Here is an 18,836-nt window from a genome sequence, read left to right on the forward strand (position 1 = left end):
CTTATGTTAATCCCCATACATTACATCATTTGTTCTAGATGAAGTGTTCCATGATTCATTGTTCGTGCACAACACCCAGTGCTCCATGCAGAACGTGCCCTCCTCAACACCCACCACCAGGCCAACCCATCCTCCCACCCCCCTCCCCTCTAGAACCCTCAGTTTGTTTTTCAGAGTCCATCTTCTCTCATGGTTCGTCTTTAGCCTTTAATTGATTTCTGTATCTTTGGGTTTGCCATTTTTGCCCTGTTCCACTCTGCCAAGGGAGAAACACATATTCTCCAATGAGTTGGAAAAGTCATGATCTTGTCATCTGTAGCCCTCAACTATTGACACCCTGCATGAATCTCTGCCAGGTTCTCATCCTCTTGGCCCCAGTAACCACGAAGATGCCTTCCCTTCCACTTTTGGATTCCTGAGTCTTCAGTCTGTCTGCTACACATGGTCCTCCAACAAGAGTCTCCTCTGCCTATACAGTATCTCAGACAATATGCCAGAAGACTGGCAGGTCTTCTCAATATTCTCGCCATGCTCCTTGGTGATACACAGCCTGGCAGACACATCAACTGGATTCCGCTCTATTTTGTAGCTGAATCTTGAGTCTCAATATCTCTGGCCTGCCTTAACTCTTTAGCCTGGGCCCCTGCAAATTAGCAGTCAGACTAGGAAAAGTTCTTTTCCACCCAATGAAGTGTCACTTGCAGGATTATCTTGTTAGGAAATTAGCCCCTTCTCTATGCTCATGTATGCAGTTTCCCATTTCAAATCCTTCCCTTCTCCCATAACTCCAGGCAAAAATTTTCCAGGGGAAAAAAAAGTCAAGTTGCCACTGTTCAACCGGAAACACCTTTATTTTTAAATTATTTAAACGTTCAATCTTCCTGCCTCACTGTGTGTGGGTTTCATTCTAACAAATGCACTATAGAAAAATCTAGATGTATATTTTATTTGACTTTCTTTTGAATCCATCTGGATTTTTTTTTTTTTTTTTTAAACAGCAAGAAAAGGCACAAACCATTAGGAAAGCATTCAGGGTCGATTGATTGCTTATCAAGTTTTCATTCTCTCTTCAAACTATTTTGAACCACTTGTTTTACATGAATTACAAAGGCTGGCACCAGCTTTCACTTCAGGAAATAAATGACACAGGGTATTATATTTTAAGGACCATTAAAACCTTGAAATTGCACAGTGACTTAAAAAACAAGTTATTTAGCCTGGATAGCTTTGTAATGGTTATACAATGGGGAAATTCATTGTTAAATAACCCTCCCACTCTAACTTCATACATACTGCTTGGCAGGAAGAGGAAGGAGAAAGGAGACTAGCATCTGGGTACTCAGGCTATAATGTCAATGGCGTAGGAACGTTATGGGTCTGCGTCCTAAGTGGCGTGGGGAGAATGCGCGCAGCCTTCATCAGAACCTTGGGCTCGTCGACCATGGTTGGTGATCGGAAACTATTTTTGCCTGGATTAATGACGCTAGTTCATCGCTGTTGTCATAAATCCAAAGCTCTATACTCTGTTCCAGAAGTTGCTCTTATCTGTATGTTCATATGTTGGAGATAAACAACAGAGGGAAGCTGTAATATCGTTACTGAAACCATTCTGATACATGATTTTGGAATTATAGTAAGTGGCATTTGAAGCTGATGCTTCTATCGTCTAATTTATCACCTTTCTAACCTTTTCTTTTACACCTTCATTAGAACATCTAGGAAGGTAATGAAACCTAGCTACCAGGTTAAAGGCAGAACATGCCACGTCCTAAAATAACAAGAACGGTAACATAAAGAATTCTTTCGAGCAAAATTACAAACCACCACCAGCAATAAACAAAAGCAAACCCCACCTGTTTTTATGATGAAAACCAAACTGCATTTGGGTCTATAAAGAAACAATACTTGCTTAACTAACCAAAGTGATACAGTTCATTATTTTTCTATTGCACGTTTATGTAGTTTTTCCCCCTAAAGCACACACACAATTTGGGTGTTTGTTTGGTTTTTTTAATATGATTTACATATGGCACTTGAGGAGAGATGTTTTAGAAAACCATGAAGTGTTCTTCCTTGTAAAAGCAATGTCCTTTCTTGTTAATGCCAAGGATGCTTTTCCCCAAGCTCTCATTCCCTGCTCAAGACAGTGTAGCCACTAATGAGGAAAACACGGCAAGTACCTCAGTTCAGTGTTTTCCTTTGTTTATCTACAGGGAGTTCATTCTGCAATGGGAAGAATCCCTTAGTATCAATGAGTCTGAAAGTGCTCAAATTCCGCCAAAAGGAAAGTTATAAAGCTTTGTGTACCCCCGGTTTAAATTAATCTAATGCAATGGAAAGGAACTCTATCATCGCAAAGAACATCAACCACATTGTTTCCATTGTCTTCATTTATAAAATATTCCTTCTTATTTACTTACATAGGTCCTATTTTCAGTTATAGGGTCACTAGGCTGGCAATATTAGAAGATGTGCATCTAAAATGACAAACGCTGTTCCTGGCACTTGCCACTTATTAAAGGGATATGATGTTTTTCAGTCTATTTGGGGTTTCCAGAGTAGTTCCAATTACTGGCAATCAGTCCTTGAAAAATGACTCTATGCCCAATAATAATGAGCACCTTCAGATGGATATTTTAAAAAGATGGCATTAATTCAGAATATAAATTAAGAGAATACGTTTGATGGTGAAAAAGTACAAACCTACCCACACATTTTGGTTTCATGTATAAAATATAAATAGCATATGAACTCTCCCTTGTGTCCTCAGAGAGAGCCGCAGCTTTTTTTCTTTCTGAAGGGTGTTCAAAATATGCTATTTTAAACATAATAATCCATAAATAAAATACAGTGCTTGCCAAAATTACTTTTTCACCCATATATATAGGGCCTTTAGACACTGTTCTAAACTCTGATTTTCTCCTGAGATACAATTTAAGAGCTTTAAAAATGTCTTTAAAAGACTTCCTATGAAATATGCAGGGTTTTTAAAATTTGTGTTTCTATATGGCCAAATTGCTCTGTTGTTATAAATATTGTATGTAAAATTACCAGATTTCCTGGCATTCCATTTTTACAGGGGATACTGCATCATTAAGCATTGAAAGAATATAATATAACTATTGAAACTGCTTAACATATTTTGTAACCATAAATTATTATCCAAAAATATTTTTCAAGTAGATAAAAAGAGTTGTCAATTCTACATAGTGAATGCCTCATAAGGGGCTCGTTTGTGGTTGAAAACTGAATAAAAGCAGTAAATTAAGACCAGACTTAACCATAGAGAAGCTGTAATCCACTGCAGATTTCCTTGGTGAATGAAGTATTGTTATGTGGATTTATCGTCTTTGCTTGTACAGTTAACCAGTCACATCTGGGGCCAAAGTGCTGTCTGTGCTCACAGACAACATGGGTTCACTAACCCCAAAGAGGTGAGCCCACTCTGGTTTGCATTGTACTGATGGGTGAAAACTAAACTTCACAACCGTTTCACACGGGGGCTGCCTATGCACAGACAGATAGGATATTGAACTTCGCTATTGTTAAAGATGAGAGGGACATCACAAAATGAGCGAGCCCTGGAAAAACAGCAAGTGACTCTGGGTGTCCAGTTTTCTAATGGAATGGTGTTAGCAGAGGGCCCAGGATGAAACCGAGTGAAAGGTGGGTGTGAACCAAGCACCGGGTGCATCTGGGCTTTCTGAACGCAGGCAGAGTGGAGAATTGATGAAAATATGGTATACATTAAAGAAGCATCACTCATCATAAATATTCAATTTCAAGAATTTAAATAGTTTACAGACATAGAAGCCCTTGATGATTATTTTATCCAGCATTGTTGATTTTCCTCTGTTGTTTGTTGGCAGCCACCATAATTAATGAATAAGACCCTGGAAGTCTTGACAATGAGTCAGTTTAGTCTTAAGTCTGTGTATTTTTCTTTGTGATTACATGCCAATAATATAACTGATTTGCCTTTTTGTAAATTAAACTAGGGGGAGCCAAATAAGTGATATTTCTGCTATTATTTTTTTTTTCTTTCAGAACCCAATGTTTCCAAAGGACATTCACTTTGATTTCTCTGATGAAGGTTTGTGGCTGCCCCTCATGCTTTACAAAATACGACCAAGTCAGAGCCGAAAAGAAAACCGTAAGTGAATGTTATTTCAAGAACAGTTATTTTTCATTATTTAGGAAAAATTTCTCAGATTTCTCTATAATTCATGCCAATAAGCTTACTTGGTAAGAAATGTGGGGAAAGAGGAGAGACAGAGAATACACACATGAAAACCCCTTTTTATGCTGTGGAGGATTGATATTTAACAATTATAAGACCCCAACATCTTTTTTAAAACAGTATTTTTTATAAACAAGGTCCGCTTTGCAAGAAAAAAAAAAAGCTTATTTTGGAACCTGTGCCTTACTGTTCAGGTAAAATGTACGTAAAGTATGGACATACTAGCTTATTCCAGGATTTGAATCCTTCAGATCAAGGGTTTGTGGGTTTTTTTTTTTTTCAGCATTTTGCAAAATTAGAATATTGCTTTTCTTTAAGAGGGAAAATACTGAGGCTAATGAAACTTTTAATAGATTCAGTAGTTCTACTAAAGTATAAATAGGTTACCTGCTCCAGGAAAGACCACTGGGACTTAGAGTAACATGGATTTCCTCACATTAGTAAAGAGATCCCAGAAAACATTAACTCTTCCAAATATGTGCTAGATTTGATTTGATTCCTGAAGAATAAAGTTTATCATTTCCAGCTCTATTTAATTAAAGAAAACCATGACTTGATTATACCCATTACATCTTTACAAACATGTCTATTTCTGAGGAAGGCATAATCTTAAAATCTCTAACACTACAGGAGATACATATATATATATATATATATATATGTGTGTGTGTGTGTGTGTGTGTGTGTGTGTGTGTGTATGTATATATATTCCATCAATAATACTTCAGAAATTTCAGAGCTTTTCCTTCTAGTTAGTTAAAAGGGGTGCTGCGCTAGTTGTCTGTAAATTTAGTTCAAATTGCCTGCAAATACTGTGTAAGTGCCTGAACCTAAAGATGATGTTCTTTAGTCAAATACAACTGTTTAAATCACCCATCCCCTTCCCCTACTACACACATCCCTTGGAAACCAAAGGGAGAAAACTTCAGTAGAAACTGTTATTAACAGTAAATTACTCTTTGGTGCTTTGGAATTCCATTTTCTAAAATGGTTGCAGCTTGATCAAAAAATAATGATTTACTGTTATACTTTTCCATGGCTTCTGTGTATTGCAACAATTTAATAAAGTAATAGGACTTCCCCTTAAAAGAAAAGGTGCTCATTAGCGTTTGTAATTCCATGTTGTGTGGCGTGGTAAGTGTTGTGAAAAGGTTATGGATCTACTCACTGTAGCATCAAAAGTGTAAAGGTGATAGGTGAGATTCTCTTTGTTGCAAGTGCTGAGAAATAATCATTTAAAGGTCAGTTGCACTAAAAAAAAAGAACATTTGTTTAATAAGTAACTCATTTTGGGATATGCTGCACTTTTAAAGGTTACAGAGTAGACCAATTTGCCAGTGATGTCAGCAAGAAGTGCTATTAAAGTCACTGGTCCTGTTAAAACAATCCTTCGTAAAATTCAGATTGTATGCCTTCTCACATAGCCCAGCACACATCAAAAAAGTGCCTAAACTGTTTATCATGTGGTTCCAAGGGGACGTTGCCTTTTGTACTTTACCTTAAGTACTCATCCCTTCTTAAAAGCAACAAAGGAGTATTAGGTGGGAAAATTTGTTAGTACACACACACGCACACACACACACACACCCCACTGCACATCAGATTTATTCTGTTTTGCTTCATTCTTTCAGTTTTATTAATTCCTAAGAACATGCCTGTATGTCATGAATGATAAGATTTCTCACTGTATCATATACCAATAACCATCTTGCTAGAAACTCTTATATAAATGAAATAACTATTGAGTCAGCTATATAAATGAAAAACTATTTCTATCCTTTCTTATTCCAAGAGCAAGTTTCCTCCTCAAAAAGGACAAAGAGAATTTGGTTTGGCAATAAAATGGGATATTAATTTCATATGGAGACAAAAGAGAAGTAACAATAATTATAATATGGATAAAATTTGTTTAATACCAGAAGGGTTTTTTTTTTTTTTCAAGAGCTGAACAAAGGTGGTGGTTTATTTAATATAGCTTTTGTACTATTAAAATCTTTGCCTTTAGGGAACTGACGCACAAGAAATACAAGTTATTTTGTTGTTTTTATACTTAACATTTTCGAAGTAGTGTTTTAAACTGGCAATAATTTTCTCTAGAAAATTAGCTCTTACCTTGAGATGAGTATATGAATAAAAAAAACTTCAAGAAAAACCTCTGCAGAAAGTAGTCCCTCTGAACACTTGATTGTTTAAGATTTACATTTACTTTTTTACTTTTTACATAGGTTGCAAAGCTTCCTAGTTGTGACATTTTGTTGGTGGTAAACAGTGAGTTCTTAGATTTTTATAAGAAGTTGATTTTTAACATATGCTAAATAAGAAATTAAATTACAGTTTTAAAACAATACATTTCCATACAAACTTCTTAAGATTCGTTATTTAGACCAAAGGAACTAGAAAGTTTATAACTCTTACCCTACTGTAGAGTAAGAACTGTCTTTATGTACAGAAGATATTTGCAGTTAGAAGAAAATACGGCACTCTTGTTTCAAGCAACTTAGCTAAGAATCAAGTTATTCTCTTCATTTGCCTTGCTTTTCATTTGAAAGAGAGCAAAATCTATTTCCTGAGCAATTTTGCAGAGCAAAGATATTAATACTTTGGGGTTTAATTGTATCCTGTGTTTAAATACACTGTGGGTGAAACCCCAGACCTCTGCTTAATTGCTGTGAGAAAATAGCCTGATTTCTCTGAGATTAGGCACACGCTTATGTATACTTTGACCCAAGAGTGCCTCCTTCAGAATTAATCTTCTAAGGTAGAGGGATTTGCTTTTATATGTGCAGCAGGGCCATTCGTGACAAACGGGGCCTAATAAACTACCTTCACCCCCCAGACCTTGCTTTTGCTGTCAACGTTTTTCTTCATCTATTCATTTCACACATCTCTTGTCCAGTGGCTTATTAGCAAAACACTAAGCTGGGCAAGAGGAATAATTTTAATGGTGTTTTTAATTAGAGGACTTTCAAATTTAAATAAAATACTTCAGAACTAAAATAGTAAAAAAAAAACAAAAAACTTTCATTTTTACTAATAAAACATAAAGTGTTCTAAAATAACTCCACTTAGGTAAACAACATAGCCCTGTGAAAAGATAAACAATTCATATTTACTTAAAATTTTGTTCTGCAGCTGTATTTTGTTGGATTCATCTAATGCATGAAAGCACTTTTTCTTTCCCATCAGCTACATCAGAATTGTTTTTGCAAGATGTAACAGAATGTTCTGGTTTTTAAATATTTATATTAATCAAAGTTAGGGCTGTTTATATTTTTTGGCAATAGGGCTTTTCTTTAAAAGTGATGCACTTCCATTTAACTAAACAAAAGTGTTGAAATGGCCTGTCATACAAACTTCAACACAGTACAGTTGGTAATAGAGATTTTGAAGACAGGAAGAAAGGGGCACTAGTTTCTAGGCTTCAGGTTAAACATGAATTAATAAAATGTGCAACACTGGTAATTTCTAAGATTTTCCTGAGGAAATGTCATTCATTGCCACTTATAAACTACAAGTGTTACCTGGTGGAAAGGTTTGCATTCAAGTTTTTTTGCTCTGTTTTCTTGGGGCATTGGCAAGTCAAACCTAAAAACTGGCTAAAAAATGACACACCACTGAAGCTTGGGGCTTACTAAATCATTCAACTCATAAAAAAACCTCCTTTATATTTTATATATTTAAAAACTATTTTAGTAATGAAAATTACTTCACATTACTTACCTGCAGTCTTCTCTATTCCTGAGCAGAAAAAGCTCAAACGAAAGCATTTTTCAGGTCATATCTCCAACTGTTGTTATTGCCATAGGTTTGATGAGTTAATACAGAACCATGTGGTCTATCTAGACTCTTTTAAGGAAATGTAGTCTTTATTAAAGACATCTAAACAGCAAACTAACCTTGATGAAATTCATTCATAATTAGATATAATTCTTTTGTCGTTTGGACGATCCCAAATATTTTGGAAGCCAAATGAGACACAGCTTTAAGTTGATTGGTCCAGTGGGGTTTTGTTTTTATTGTTTTCACTTAGTAGTTCAAATTATATTGATTCACTTCTATGGACAGTCATCCTAAACAGGAAGAATGGGACCAGAGTACTTAGTTCCTAAAATGAAAGTTATAAATGCTTTTGTTTTCAGGGAATGGTAAGCACCTATCAAACAAACAGGAAGTATTATTATGCATTGCAGGCAGAAAGGCTAAAGGTCTCCTGTTCGAACTTTTGGCCCTTCCAGAATCCTGATCCTTCATTATTTTTTTTAACTTGATGTAAGTCTTGACCAGTAGCTGACTCTGAGAAAACATTCCCGGACATCATTTTCACAGGTGATAAGGGATTATTATGCTTGCCTTTTCATTTTGGATTGAGAATGAAAAGTCCTACAGTGGTTTCTGGTTAATACTTCATACATGGTTTTTTAATTACCAGGTCAGGCTAATTCATTCGTTTGACCTTCAGCACTACAACTTCATTTTCAAACATCGGTTAAAATAATCATGTGTACACACACACACACACACACACATTCACAAACACACAAACACATTTAAAGGGGCAAAAATGTGCCATAATGGAACAAAAGAGAAGTAGACTCTTTATTTTTTTTAATGTTTTATTTATTTATTCATGAGAGTCAGAGAGAGAGAGAGAGAGAGAGAGGCAGAGGCAGAGGGAGAAGCAGGCTCCCCGCCTAGCAGGGAGCCCGATGCGGGACTCCATCCCAGGACCCCGGGATCATGACCTGAGCCGAAGGCAGACGCTTAACCATCTGAGCCACCCAGGCGCCCCAAGTAGACTCTTTATAATTACTTCATTCATAAAATAAAGTGTGAGAGAAGAGCAAAAAAGGTCAGGGTACAATAAATATAAAATTTAAATCTCTAAACTCATTTACTTTTTTTATTATACCAGCTATAGCCAATGAAAGTAAATATGTATTCCATTATGTCACACTGCTATGAATTATTGTTAGTATCTTGTTTCTAATTTTATGCAATTTTGGTATAATCCAAATCTGTGCATTAGCCTGGGTAGGGGGTTTTGCTTGAGGTAATTGACATTACATAGTCCAAAGGACAGAAAGAAGAAACATATCTATAATCTTTACCCATTTCCAAACAGAGGGGGATAATCAGACCAATTCTTCTATTGTGTGCCCTCCCTCTTCATTCAGAGTTTCCTTTGAAGTCAGAGGGAGCTGGAGGAGCCAGGGCTGAGAAATGTGGCTGGAGGAAAAGAATGAATATTATCAGGTCAGATTCTTATAACCAGTTTTATGCCACATTAACCATTGAGTTTCCTATAATGCAGAGGCTTTTATTATCATGTTTACCTTCTTGTTTATTTCAAAATCACTAATGCAATTTCTGATAATATACTAGGGATTTTCTTAAGTATATTTATTTAAACTTCCTGGGGTTAGATCCACAACCCAGCCCCTCAAAAATATAAAGACATAATGGTTCTTGGGCGCCTGGGTGGCTCAGATGGTTAAGCGTCTGCCTTTGGCTCAGGTCATGATCCCGGAGTCCTGGGATCGAGTCCCACATCAGGCTCCCCGCTCTGCGGGAAGTCTGCTTCTCCCTCTGCCTCTCTCTCTCTCATGAATAAATAAATATATTCTTTAAAAAAAAAAAAGAAAAGAAATAATGGTTCTTTTAAGAAAACTCTGAAAACTTGGCACACGTGGGTGGCTCAATCATTAAGTGTCTGCCTTCAGCTCAGGTTATGATCCTGGGGTCCTGGAATCAAGCCCCATATCGGGCTCCCTGCTCAGTGGGGAGTCTGCTTCTCCCTCTCTCTGCCCCCTGCTCGTGTTCCCTCTCTCACTGTGTCTCTCTGTCAAACAAATAAATAAAATCTTTAAAAAAAAAAAAGAAAGAAAGAAAACTCTGAAAACTTAAAAAGCACCATTTGCTGCTTAAGTGGAAATCTAGGTGAATCAGAAACACCAGCCGAACAAACTGGCCTTCAGGATGACTACGATGTAAAGACGTTCTGAAGTAGGTTGAGGGTTATCCTGGTAAAGCAGGTTTCTCTCAGTTCTCCTTTGCTTGCTACCACCTTCAAGGAGAGATCAAATATAGGATTGTATTTATGTCACCGAGCTACATTTCAGGCTTGCTCTTGTCCCTTGGAAGTATATTTCTTAGCCCTGTTTGTTACAAGTCACAGGGAACATGAACTTGTGTGAAAGTATAGCAGGAAAAGTTACATAAACTCATGCAGTAATGGACTGAAGGTGTGGACAGTCGTGTGGTTTAAATGAACAGACAGTTGTCCAAAGACTCTTCAGTTTCCAAATCTCCAACAAGAGGAAAATGATCAAAGGCAAGAACTAGAATAGAGCTGACCAGAGGTGCCTGGGTGGCTCAGTTGGTTGAGCGTCTGCCTTTGGCTCAGGTCATGATCCCAGAGTCCCCAGGATCAAGCCCCGCATTGGGCTCCCTGCTCAGGGGGGAGTCTGCTTCTCCCTCTGCCCCTCACCCCGCTCTTGTACTCTCTCTCCCTCAAATGAATGAGTAAAATCTTAAGAAAAAAAAAAAAAAAAAAGAACTGACCAGCCTGTCAGGTTGAGGATCTTTCTTTTTTTTTTTTTATTCTTATGTTAATCCCCATACATTACATCATTAGTTTTAGATGAAAGGTTGAGGATCTTTCTAACCTATCTAAGAACCAGCCAAGAAAGAGTACTATGCTTAGCAATGTCATCATTAGTACAGATACAAAAACATATTACATGGCCCTTGGAGAATTTTAATTTATGTGGGGGAGAAAGACATGTTAATAAACAATCACAAAAAATCTGACAAGCATCATAACACAGGCGAGTACTTGATGTTATAAGAGCACAAAGAAAGGAGTTATTAATTCTTCCTGGAGTTTGGAATAAAGTTCAGAGTTGGTCAATAATAGCTTCACAGAAAAGTTGATAAATAATCTGTGTCTTCAAGTATAAGCAGGTATTCACAAGCAGAAGAGGAAAGAAGAACCATCCCAGGCAGAAGGAATAGCACGGATTCAAACCAGAGCATTCCTTATTCAGGGACTAAGACGCTGTTCAGTCTGACTGTAGCACGTGGCGTACGGGCTGTATGGTAGGGGGAAGAGTCTACTACAGTTCAGTTCAAAACTGCAGCCCAATCAACAAAGCCTTGCATGTCATGCTGAAGACTTGAGACTTCATCCAGGAAATAGTGTAAAGTCACTAAGTGTTTAAAATGTTTAATCAGGGCGGCATGATCAGAATTGCATTTTAAAAGATAGTTGACATCAGTATAGAAGTCTTAGAGAGTAACAAGAATAGAATAATGGTCTTCAGTTATAGTAAAGTTGAGAATTGAAGATGACTGAGAGCCTTTGCTATGTTAATAAATTAAGGAGAGATTTTAGGAGGAAATTTTCTTTTAATTGGCAACCTCAATCTATATAACTTTTCATGTGCATACTATCCAGTTTGAGTCAGAACAAAATGGGTGAAGAAAAGATTGTTCCAGTATAGTTAACAGTAGAAGATGGTATTTCAAGTCAGAATTCCTAGAAATAGGGCTTGAGATTGAAATGCTTCTGAAAATGATTTATTAAGGGAGTGCTCTCAGAAGGGGAGCAGGGGAAGCCAAATAGGCAAAAGCACTTAGCCAAAAAGGATGTGGTCTCTGCTGAAAACTAGCGTTAGCTTAGCCTTGTCCCTTGGGGGACTCTGGGACATAAATTGTACCACAGGGTTAACGCCTCTCATTCCCAGGAAGGGCAATTCTCAGCTGGGTTGGCACTGTTCAGCTGAGGGCAAATCTTTGTGAAGAGTACAGCCACGAGCTGTTAGCAGCCAAACACAGCCTCTGGTGGATGGGAAAGATGCCAGCCACCACCCCTGCAGTCCATCCCTTAATGCTGCTCAGACCCACTTGCTTCTCATATCAAGCTCACTCCTTTCAGGCTCAGCTGCTTCAGCACTCTGGTGAGCCACATTTTCTGGGCTGATGTCTAAGAGAAGAAGTAGCAGAACAAATGACAGCTTCCCCTGCTGCAGTTTGTTCCAAGGCTGTGACATGGTCATGATCTCCCTCCTCCATCACCCTTCTAGATGCTCCTCCTTATGGGCTGGTACTTCTGCAGGTCTAAGCGGATTGCCTGGAAAGTAAGCCAAATGATCAGCTCTAGAGTGCCATGCCCTAATCAGGTTGTGGTTGCTCTACTTGCCCGCTACAGTTAAATAAGGAACGGGGATACCAAAAATGTCCCAACAGATCACTTGAGCGACAAGCACATCGCTCCTCGCCTCTGATATGTGGCATCACTGCCATCTCCTCATGGTAATCAGATCACTTTCTCTGCCAATGTAGTCACTTTTTTTGTGGTTCCAGCTCGTCTCCTGGCACAAGGAGCCCAGAGTAATCTGGCAACAGTTTTATGTTTACTGAGACTCTTGCTATATCCCCTGGTGGAAGTTTCCCTCCACTGGGGCCTAGGAGCTCTAGGCTCACAAAACCTAGATTTGCAGAGATGGCTCTCTGGAAGTGATAATGAGTTGGGTCCATTTTATGTCTACCTTTTAATTCCTGGATTCATGTATTCTACCTATTGGGGATAGAGCACCATATAATAGCTACTGGTTTAAAGTGTATACGGGGCACCTGGGTGGCTCAGTCGGTTAAGCGTCTGACTTTGGCTCAGGTCATGAACTCAGGGTCCTGGAATTGAGCCCAGCATTGGGAAGGGGGTGGTTCCTGCTCAGAGGGAGTCTGCTTGTCCCTCTCCCTCTGCCCATCCCCCCACTCATGCTCTCTCTCTCTCTCAAATAAATAAAATCTTAAAAAAAAAAAAGATTTATTTGAGAGAGAGACAGAGATAACAACAGAGAGCACGAGGCAAGGAGGAGAGGGAGAAGCAGACTCCCCACTGAGCAGGGAGGGAGCCTGACGCGGGGCTCAATCCCCAGACCCCAGGATCATGACCCGAGCCGAAGACAGACACTTAACCGACTGAGCCACCCAGGCGCCCCTCAAGTAAATAAAATCCTTTAAAAAATAAAGTGTATACAATACCCTGAAGATGGTACCCATCCTCACAGGATATCATCTCTAAGTCAGTATCTTAGTTGCACCAGAGTATAGTAGGGCCAGTGAACCTTATGCTCATATGTCCACTGCCATACTTACTTTGCCATAAAGTAAGTTCCTTGGTCAAATTAGCATGATGTTATCCATATAGTGCACACACATGATGTTCTGCAGAATGTCCAGACAGTTCCAGTCCCTTCAGACTATATTTTGACTAAGCTAGAGAATTAACATAACACTAAGACAAGACCATGACTGCTGTTGTTCATCCGTATGAATGCAGACTGCTTCTGATCCTCCTTCTTGATGGGTATTGAAAATAACATCTTTACCGGAACAATAACCACATACCGTATATCCAGTTAATTTGCCCTAGTGCATATATCACATACTGCATGGCAGCTGCAATCAAAACTACAACTTGGTTAACTTGGCAGCTTTCCACTGTCATCTGCCATGATCCATCTAGCTTCTGTATCATCTAGACTGCTGAATTACATGGAAGAATGATGGGATCCTCACCCCTGCATTCTTTAAATCTATGAGAATGGTACTAATCTGTGCAATTTTCCCCAGGATGTAATCATTGATTTTGATTTACTAACTTGGCAGAGAAGATAGTTTCAAGGACTTCCACATGGCTTTTGCTAATGCAATAGCCAATCAAGAAAACAATGGTAGAATTCTACCAATTTCTAATGGATCCACTCAATTATGCATTCAAGGACTAGGTAAATGACCACTGGGTGAGCATGTAGACCCAGTTGACCCACCATGAAATGAATCTGGGGCAGGACTCTATTCACTTCCCAATATTTATATATTCCCACTTTAACAGAGACCCATGAGGTGCTGTAAGCATCAAGTCACAGAAAGGTCTGGGGGTCTCTTTTCCCCTAGTGTACAGTTTCCTGAGTAAATAGCTCTCACCCTTTGGAGGAAGGACTAGGGAGCTATACTTGCCATAATGTTGCAGTTCCTTTCACATGAGACCCAGAATTTCCTTCAGCCAGTGGATTCTGGGTCTTAGTACTGGCTCAGGTCTGAAGACAGAGCAAGAGATTAAGACTTTCACTCAGTTGCCTGACCTCAGCCTTTGCCCATCTATTTTTTAAAATCTCTTTTGATTATATATACAAATAATACCCTGGATGGCTGCCCATCCCTCTTGCTTTTACATAAGGTAATCATTTCCATAGGTACTTTGGAACACCTTCCACCCCACCCACAGGACAGCCATCCCAACCTTGCTTCCCTTTGTGGTGATTGCACTCACTTTGCTTCTGATAATTCAGTGTTGCCCTGTAGTTTCTGGTAATCTGGAACCTACTTCCCCATTGCTATTCAGTGTACTCCAGTCCTGTAACAGCATCTCCAACTACCCCTGGCCTAAAAAGAACTATGCTTTTCCAGTGTTGGAATCCCCTTCATCAACAGATTCCTCACCATGTTAATAAACAGACCGTCCTGCAAGCCCTCCTGAGGAACATAGTCAAATATGGATTTTTCAGTCTTACTTAAGGGATCCATTTTTCATGTCTATTTCCTATCTGTTTTTTCCTTCTTCCATAGTCTATTACTAGAGCGCTGGGATCTCTAATTCATTTCATGTGAACCATCACTTTTTCCAAGAAACCAAGAGATAGCTCAGTCTTATATTAGACATATCATTGAGGGCCTTGCCAGGGTGTTAAATTCAGTGTGACGCGAGTTAGCCCGTATCAGTGAACAGTCCATATTGCTTTATATTCTGCCCACCTTGATCCAGATCCCTCAGGGTCCACTCCCAGGCATACATGTCAGCCAACTTGGTATATAGCTCATCTCCTCCATTAGTAGGCCATTACTTTCCTACTCGAGATACACTGAGATACAACCCAAATTATCAGTCTGACTCCTGTGATGGAAAGTACAGACAGATCCTGAAAATTGTCTTGTAAGGAACCTGCCTCATCTGAGACTTCTTTATAGTCTTCAAAACAGAGGATCTCTTTTCCAACAAGAGAGGAGGGGTTTACTAGCAACTGCTGCATACAGGGGTAAGGTTCTCAACTCCCCAAATACCCTTATCCCAAACTTCAAGATGTTACTCCTTTTCTTTCAGGGCTCTGACTTTGGCCTAAGAGACTTGCCAAGGCTGAGAATTAAGCTTTTTTTTTTTTTTTTAAATTCTACCACTTTTACAATCATGATGTGAGCCTGATTTTCAAATGTGTCTGCCCTCTAGCTATGAGAGATGAGTGTCTCTTTACATGCTTCTGATGAACTTTTCTGACTCCCACAGTTTGCTTTAAAGTCTGAATAATAGATCTGAGCCTATGTGGCAGACAGACTCTTAGATGGCTCCCAATGAGTCCTGCCTCCTAGCATTTATATCATTGTATAATCCATTCTCTTGGGTATGTGCTGGCCTTGAGACTTGCCTTTAACCAACAGAATATGGCAAAGGTGATGGGATGTTACTTCCATGATTAGGCTACCTCAGATTGTCACTTCCTTCTTGCTAGCAGAATCTCTCTCTTGCTGGCTTTGTTGAATTAATCTGACATATTAGAGAGGCCCATGTAACCAAGAACTAAGGATGGCCTTTAGCCAACAGCTCACAAGGAACTGAATCCTGTCGATCACAGTGGCTTCCAATTGGATGCTTTCCCAGTCAAGCCTTCAGGTGAGACTGTGCCCAAAATGACACATTCATTGCAGTCTTCTAAAAGACCCTATAGCACAGGACCCAGTAAGCCATCCTTCAATTCATGACCCAAAGAAACAGAGAAGTAATAAGTGTGTATTGTTTTAAGCTGCTAAATTTGTAATCATTTGTTTCACAGCAGTAGTAACTAATAGAGCATGTCCTTTTCTCTCTTCAATGCATCAGTGATACTAGCAGTTACCCAAATCCATAGTCCTCATGGTTTCAATTTCCTTATACCTCGCAAAGCCAAAGACATTAGACTAGCTACAGCATCCCCTTCTACCTGTATTTCAATCCAACTTATCACCATGAATGAAAATTTTAGCCTGGAGTTAGCAAAATTTTTCTAAAAAGGAACTGATAATAAATATTTTAGGTTTTGTAGGCCATTCGGTGTCTGTGTCAAATACTCAGCTCTATCTGACAATGCATATACTAATGATACAGTACAATACTAATGAATGTGTTCCAATAAAAAAACTTTATTTACAAAAAGCAGCAAGCTGGATTTAGCCCAAAGATCATAGTTTGCTGACCTCTGATCTTAATCACGCTGCTACAGAATGTTATCTACCACCAGTGACGTAGAGGACTCATCGCCATCCACCTCCAGGATCCCATCTTAGACTCTGCCTCTTGGGACCACTTCTAGTACAATCCATCTTGGCTTGGGTTCTCTCAAAGTAGAATTTAAGAAAAAGATCCTTATAAAAATGATTTATTGAGGCAGTGCTCTTAGGAGAAGTTGATGGGAGAAGCCAGAGGAGGGCAAAGGAAGAAACTAAGCAAGGATGTGTGTTCGGCTGAAAATTGTGAGAGCCTTGTCCTACAGGAAGATCTAGAGCACCAGAGTTCAATCCACTCTTCAATTCACCTTTTACATTCCATATATATCAGTTAATCATGGCCGCTGGCTGCCCCCATGGGGGAACATTCCAAGCAAGGCAGCTTCCCTTCTCAGAAAATAAAGGTAGTTGTGAACTTTTAGTAACCACCCCTCACAGCAGCTGGAGAATGGGAACTTTTCTATTCCTCCCCTGGGGTGAACTTTACCCCAATTAAACTCTTCTTAATAGCTTGGAAACATTTTTCATTAATTTCTAAAATATGGAAATGAGGTGGTTACAATACAAGGGGCTGTAGTAATATGATGCTTAAAAGGATGCAAAAACATTTCTGTTAGTTTTTGTTATATATTTTATAGTGCTGATTATCACTTTCCTTGGCCTTATGTCAGACTACAACCAACATAGTCAAAGTGGATAGAATTGAAATGACAGTTTGGGGAGCAATTAAGGAAAACATGGGCAGTACCAAGATGCAAAACAAATAGCTCAAAATTCTCATATCATCTGGTGTTCACTATCACATAGTATAACAGCAGTCACCATGGAAACCAGCTGCTTCAGTTTCTCTCCCACTCCATCCCATACTAGCTGTGTGAACTTGAGCAAGTTACCTAAATTTTTGTGCCTCCATTTTCCCATCTGTAAAATGGTGCTAATATCACTATCTAGCACATATGGTCACTGTAGGGAGAAAAAAATGAATTAATACATGGACTGTTTACAACAGTACTTGTATGTAGCACACACTTAGTGAATGTGCACTTTATTATTATTGTTGTTGCTATTACATTTGTTGTGACCACTAACTTACCTACTGTTACATTTAAGAAATTTTTCAGTGTACCCTTAATTGCACTGTGTGTTATGGGCCCTATTTCTTAGTCCTGCACTTCAGAATGCTAGAAAAGAGAATTAGATTAGTCTGCTCTCAAGCAAAACTCCAAATCTCCCTTCTAAACCCCAAGAGAAATTCTGCAAAGAGCCATATTCTTGAGTCCCCTCTGTAGAGGAAGAGTTGGAAGTGCCCCCATGCTACTAAGCGAAAAGCAAGAAAAAGTTTTTTTTCTCTATCCACATCTGAGATAATTATCCTTTAGTAATAAAACTTCAAGAGCCTCCAATTTTGGTAAGGTAAAATTATGCCTTAATTTTCTTATCCTCATTGTCTGTCTAGCATTTGTACTTCTTCTCTTCATCTTTATAAATCACTACCTCTCTTCATCTTCATAAATCACTGCTCAATAAACAAGAAAATAGGAACCAAGCAACCAGGGAGATTTGGAAGAAAGATCACAATTATTTGACGAGTGAAACATCTGGAAAGGGATCATGGCCTCATTATCTTTCAAAAATAGTTAATGAATCTCTTCTTTTAGTTCACCGAAGAATTGTTAAGTGGAAGTGCTTCATCAAACATTAACTAAGAAAATGTATGCCAATGCTTTGGATAAGTCAAGTTGTCATTCTGCTCCATAAATATTTATTCTGCAGATGGTTTTTAAACCAATCAGTTTCCTTTTTATAAGGAAAAGTTAAGTTGGTATATTTATTCTAGATTATATTACAGAACTTTTCAACAGTTGGGATATTTAAAAACATTTATTCAATTCCTTTTCCTATTTAAAATCAGTGGCTTGAATTGAACAAATCATAATGTAGTAGGAATTCTCTAACTTACCAGGTGAAAAATTGGTCTCACCTATTACAAGTCTCACTGTTTCCTCGGCAATGTAAAGATCTGTTTTAAAAAAATTAAAAGTCTTTTGAAATCCTGCTCTTCAGAAAGAAAACATTTAAAATCAATAAGCCATTGGACAGCAAACAGTCTTTGAAAGATAATTAAACTAAAGAACTAAATTATTTCAACCTAAACGTGATTATGCCTTTCTGGTTTAAAAACTCATTCTTTTAATAAGGACTTAAGTATAATATAATAAGGAACAACTGGTGTCATGTGAGGCAACAAACACATTAAACATCAACACACTGCATTGTG

At 38.4% G+C, this 18,836-nt stretch overlaps 1 long non-coding RNA gene across 1 annotated transcript in view; it reads left to right on the plus strand.

The window, feature by feature from the left end:
• LOC145721298 (uncharacterized) overlaps positions 1-18,836 on the plus strand; it is a 294,764-nt gene that overhangs the window by 235,778 nt on the left and 40,150 nt on the right. The window contains exon 4 of the long non-coding RNA XR_014144926.1: positions 4,048-4,153. This is a non-coding gene — a long non-coding RNA (uncharacterized LOC145721298). The remainder of the gene's footprint in view (positions 1-4,047; positions 4,154-18,836) is intronic.

The sequence above is a fragment of the Leptonychotes weddellii genome, chromosome 4 (assembly GCF_054177405.1).
Source record: "Leptonychotes weddellii isolate Sample4059 chromosome 4, ASM5417740v2, whole genome shotgun sequence".
NCBI classification, from domain to species: domain Eukaryota; kingdom Metazoa; phylum Chordata; class Mammalia; order Carnivora; family Phocidae; genus Leptonychotes; species Leptonychotes weddellii.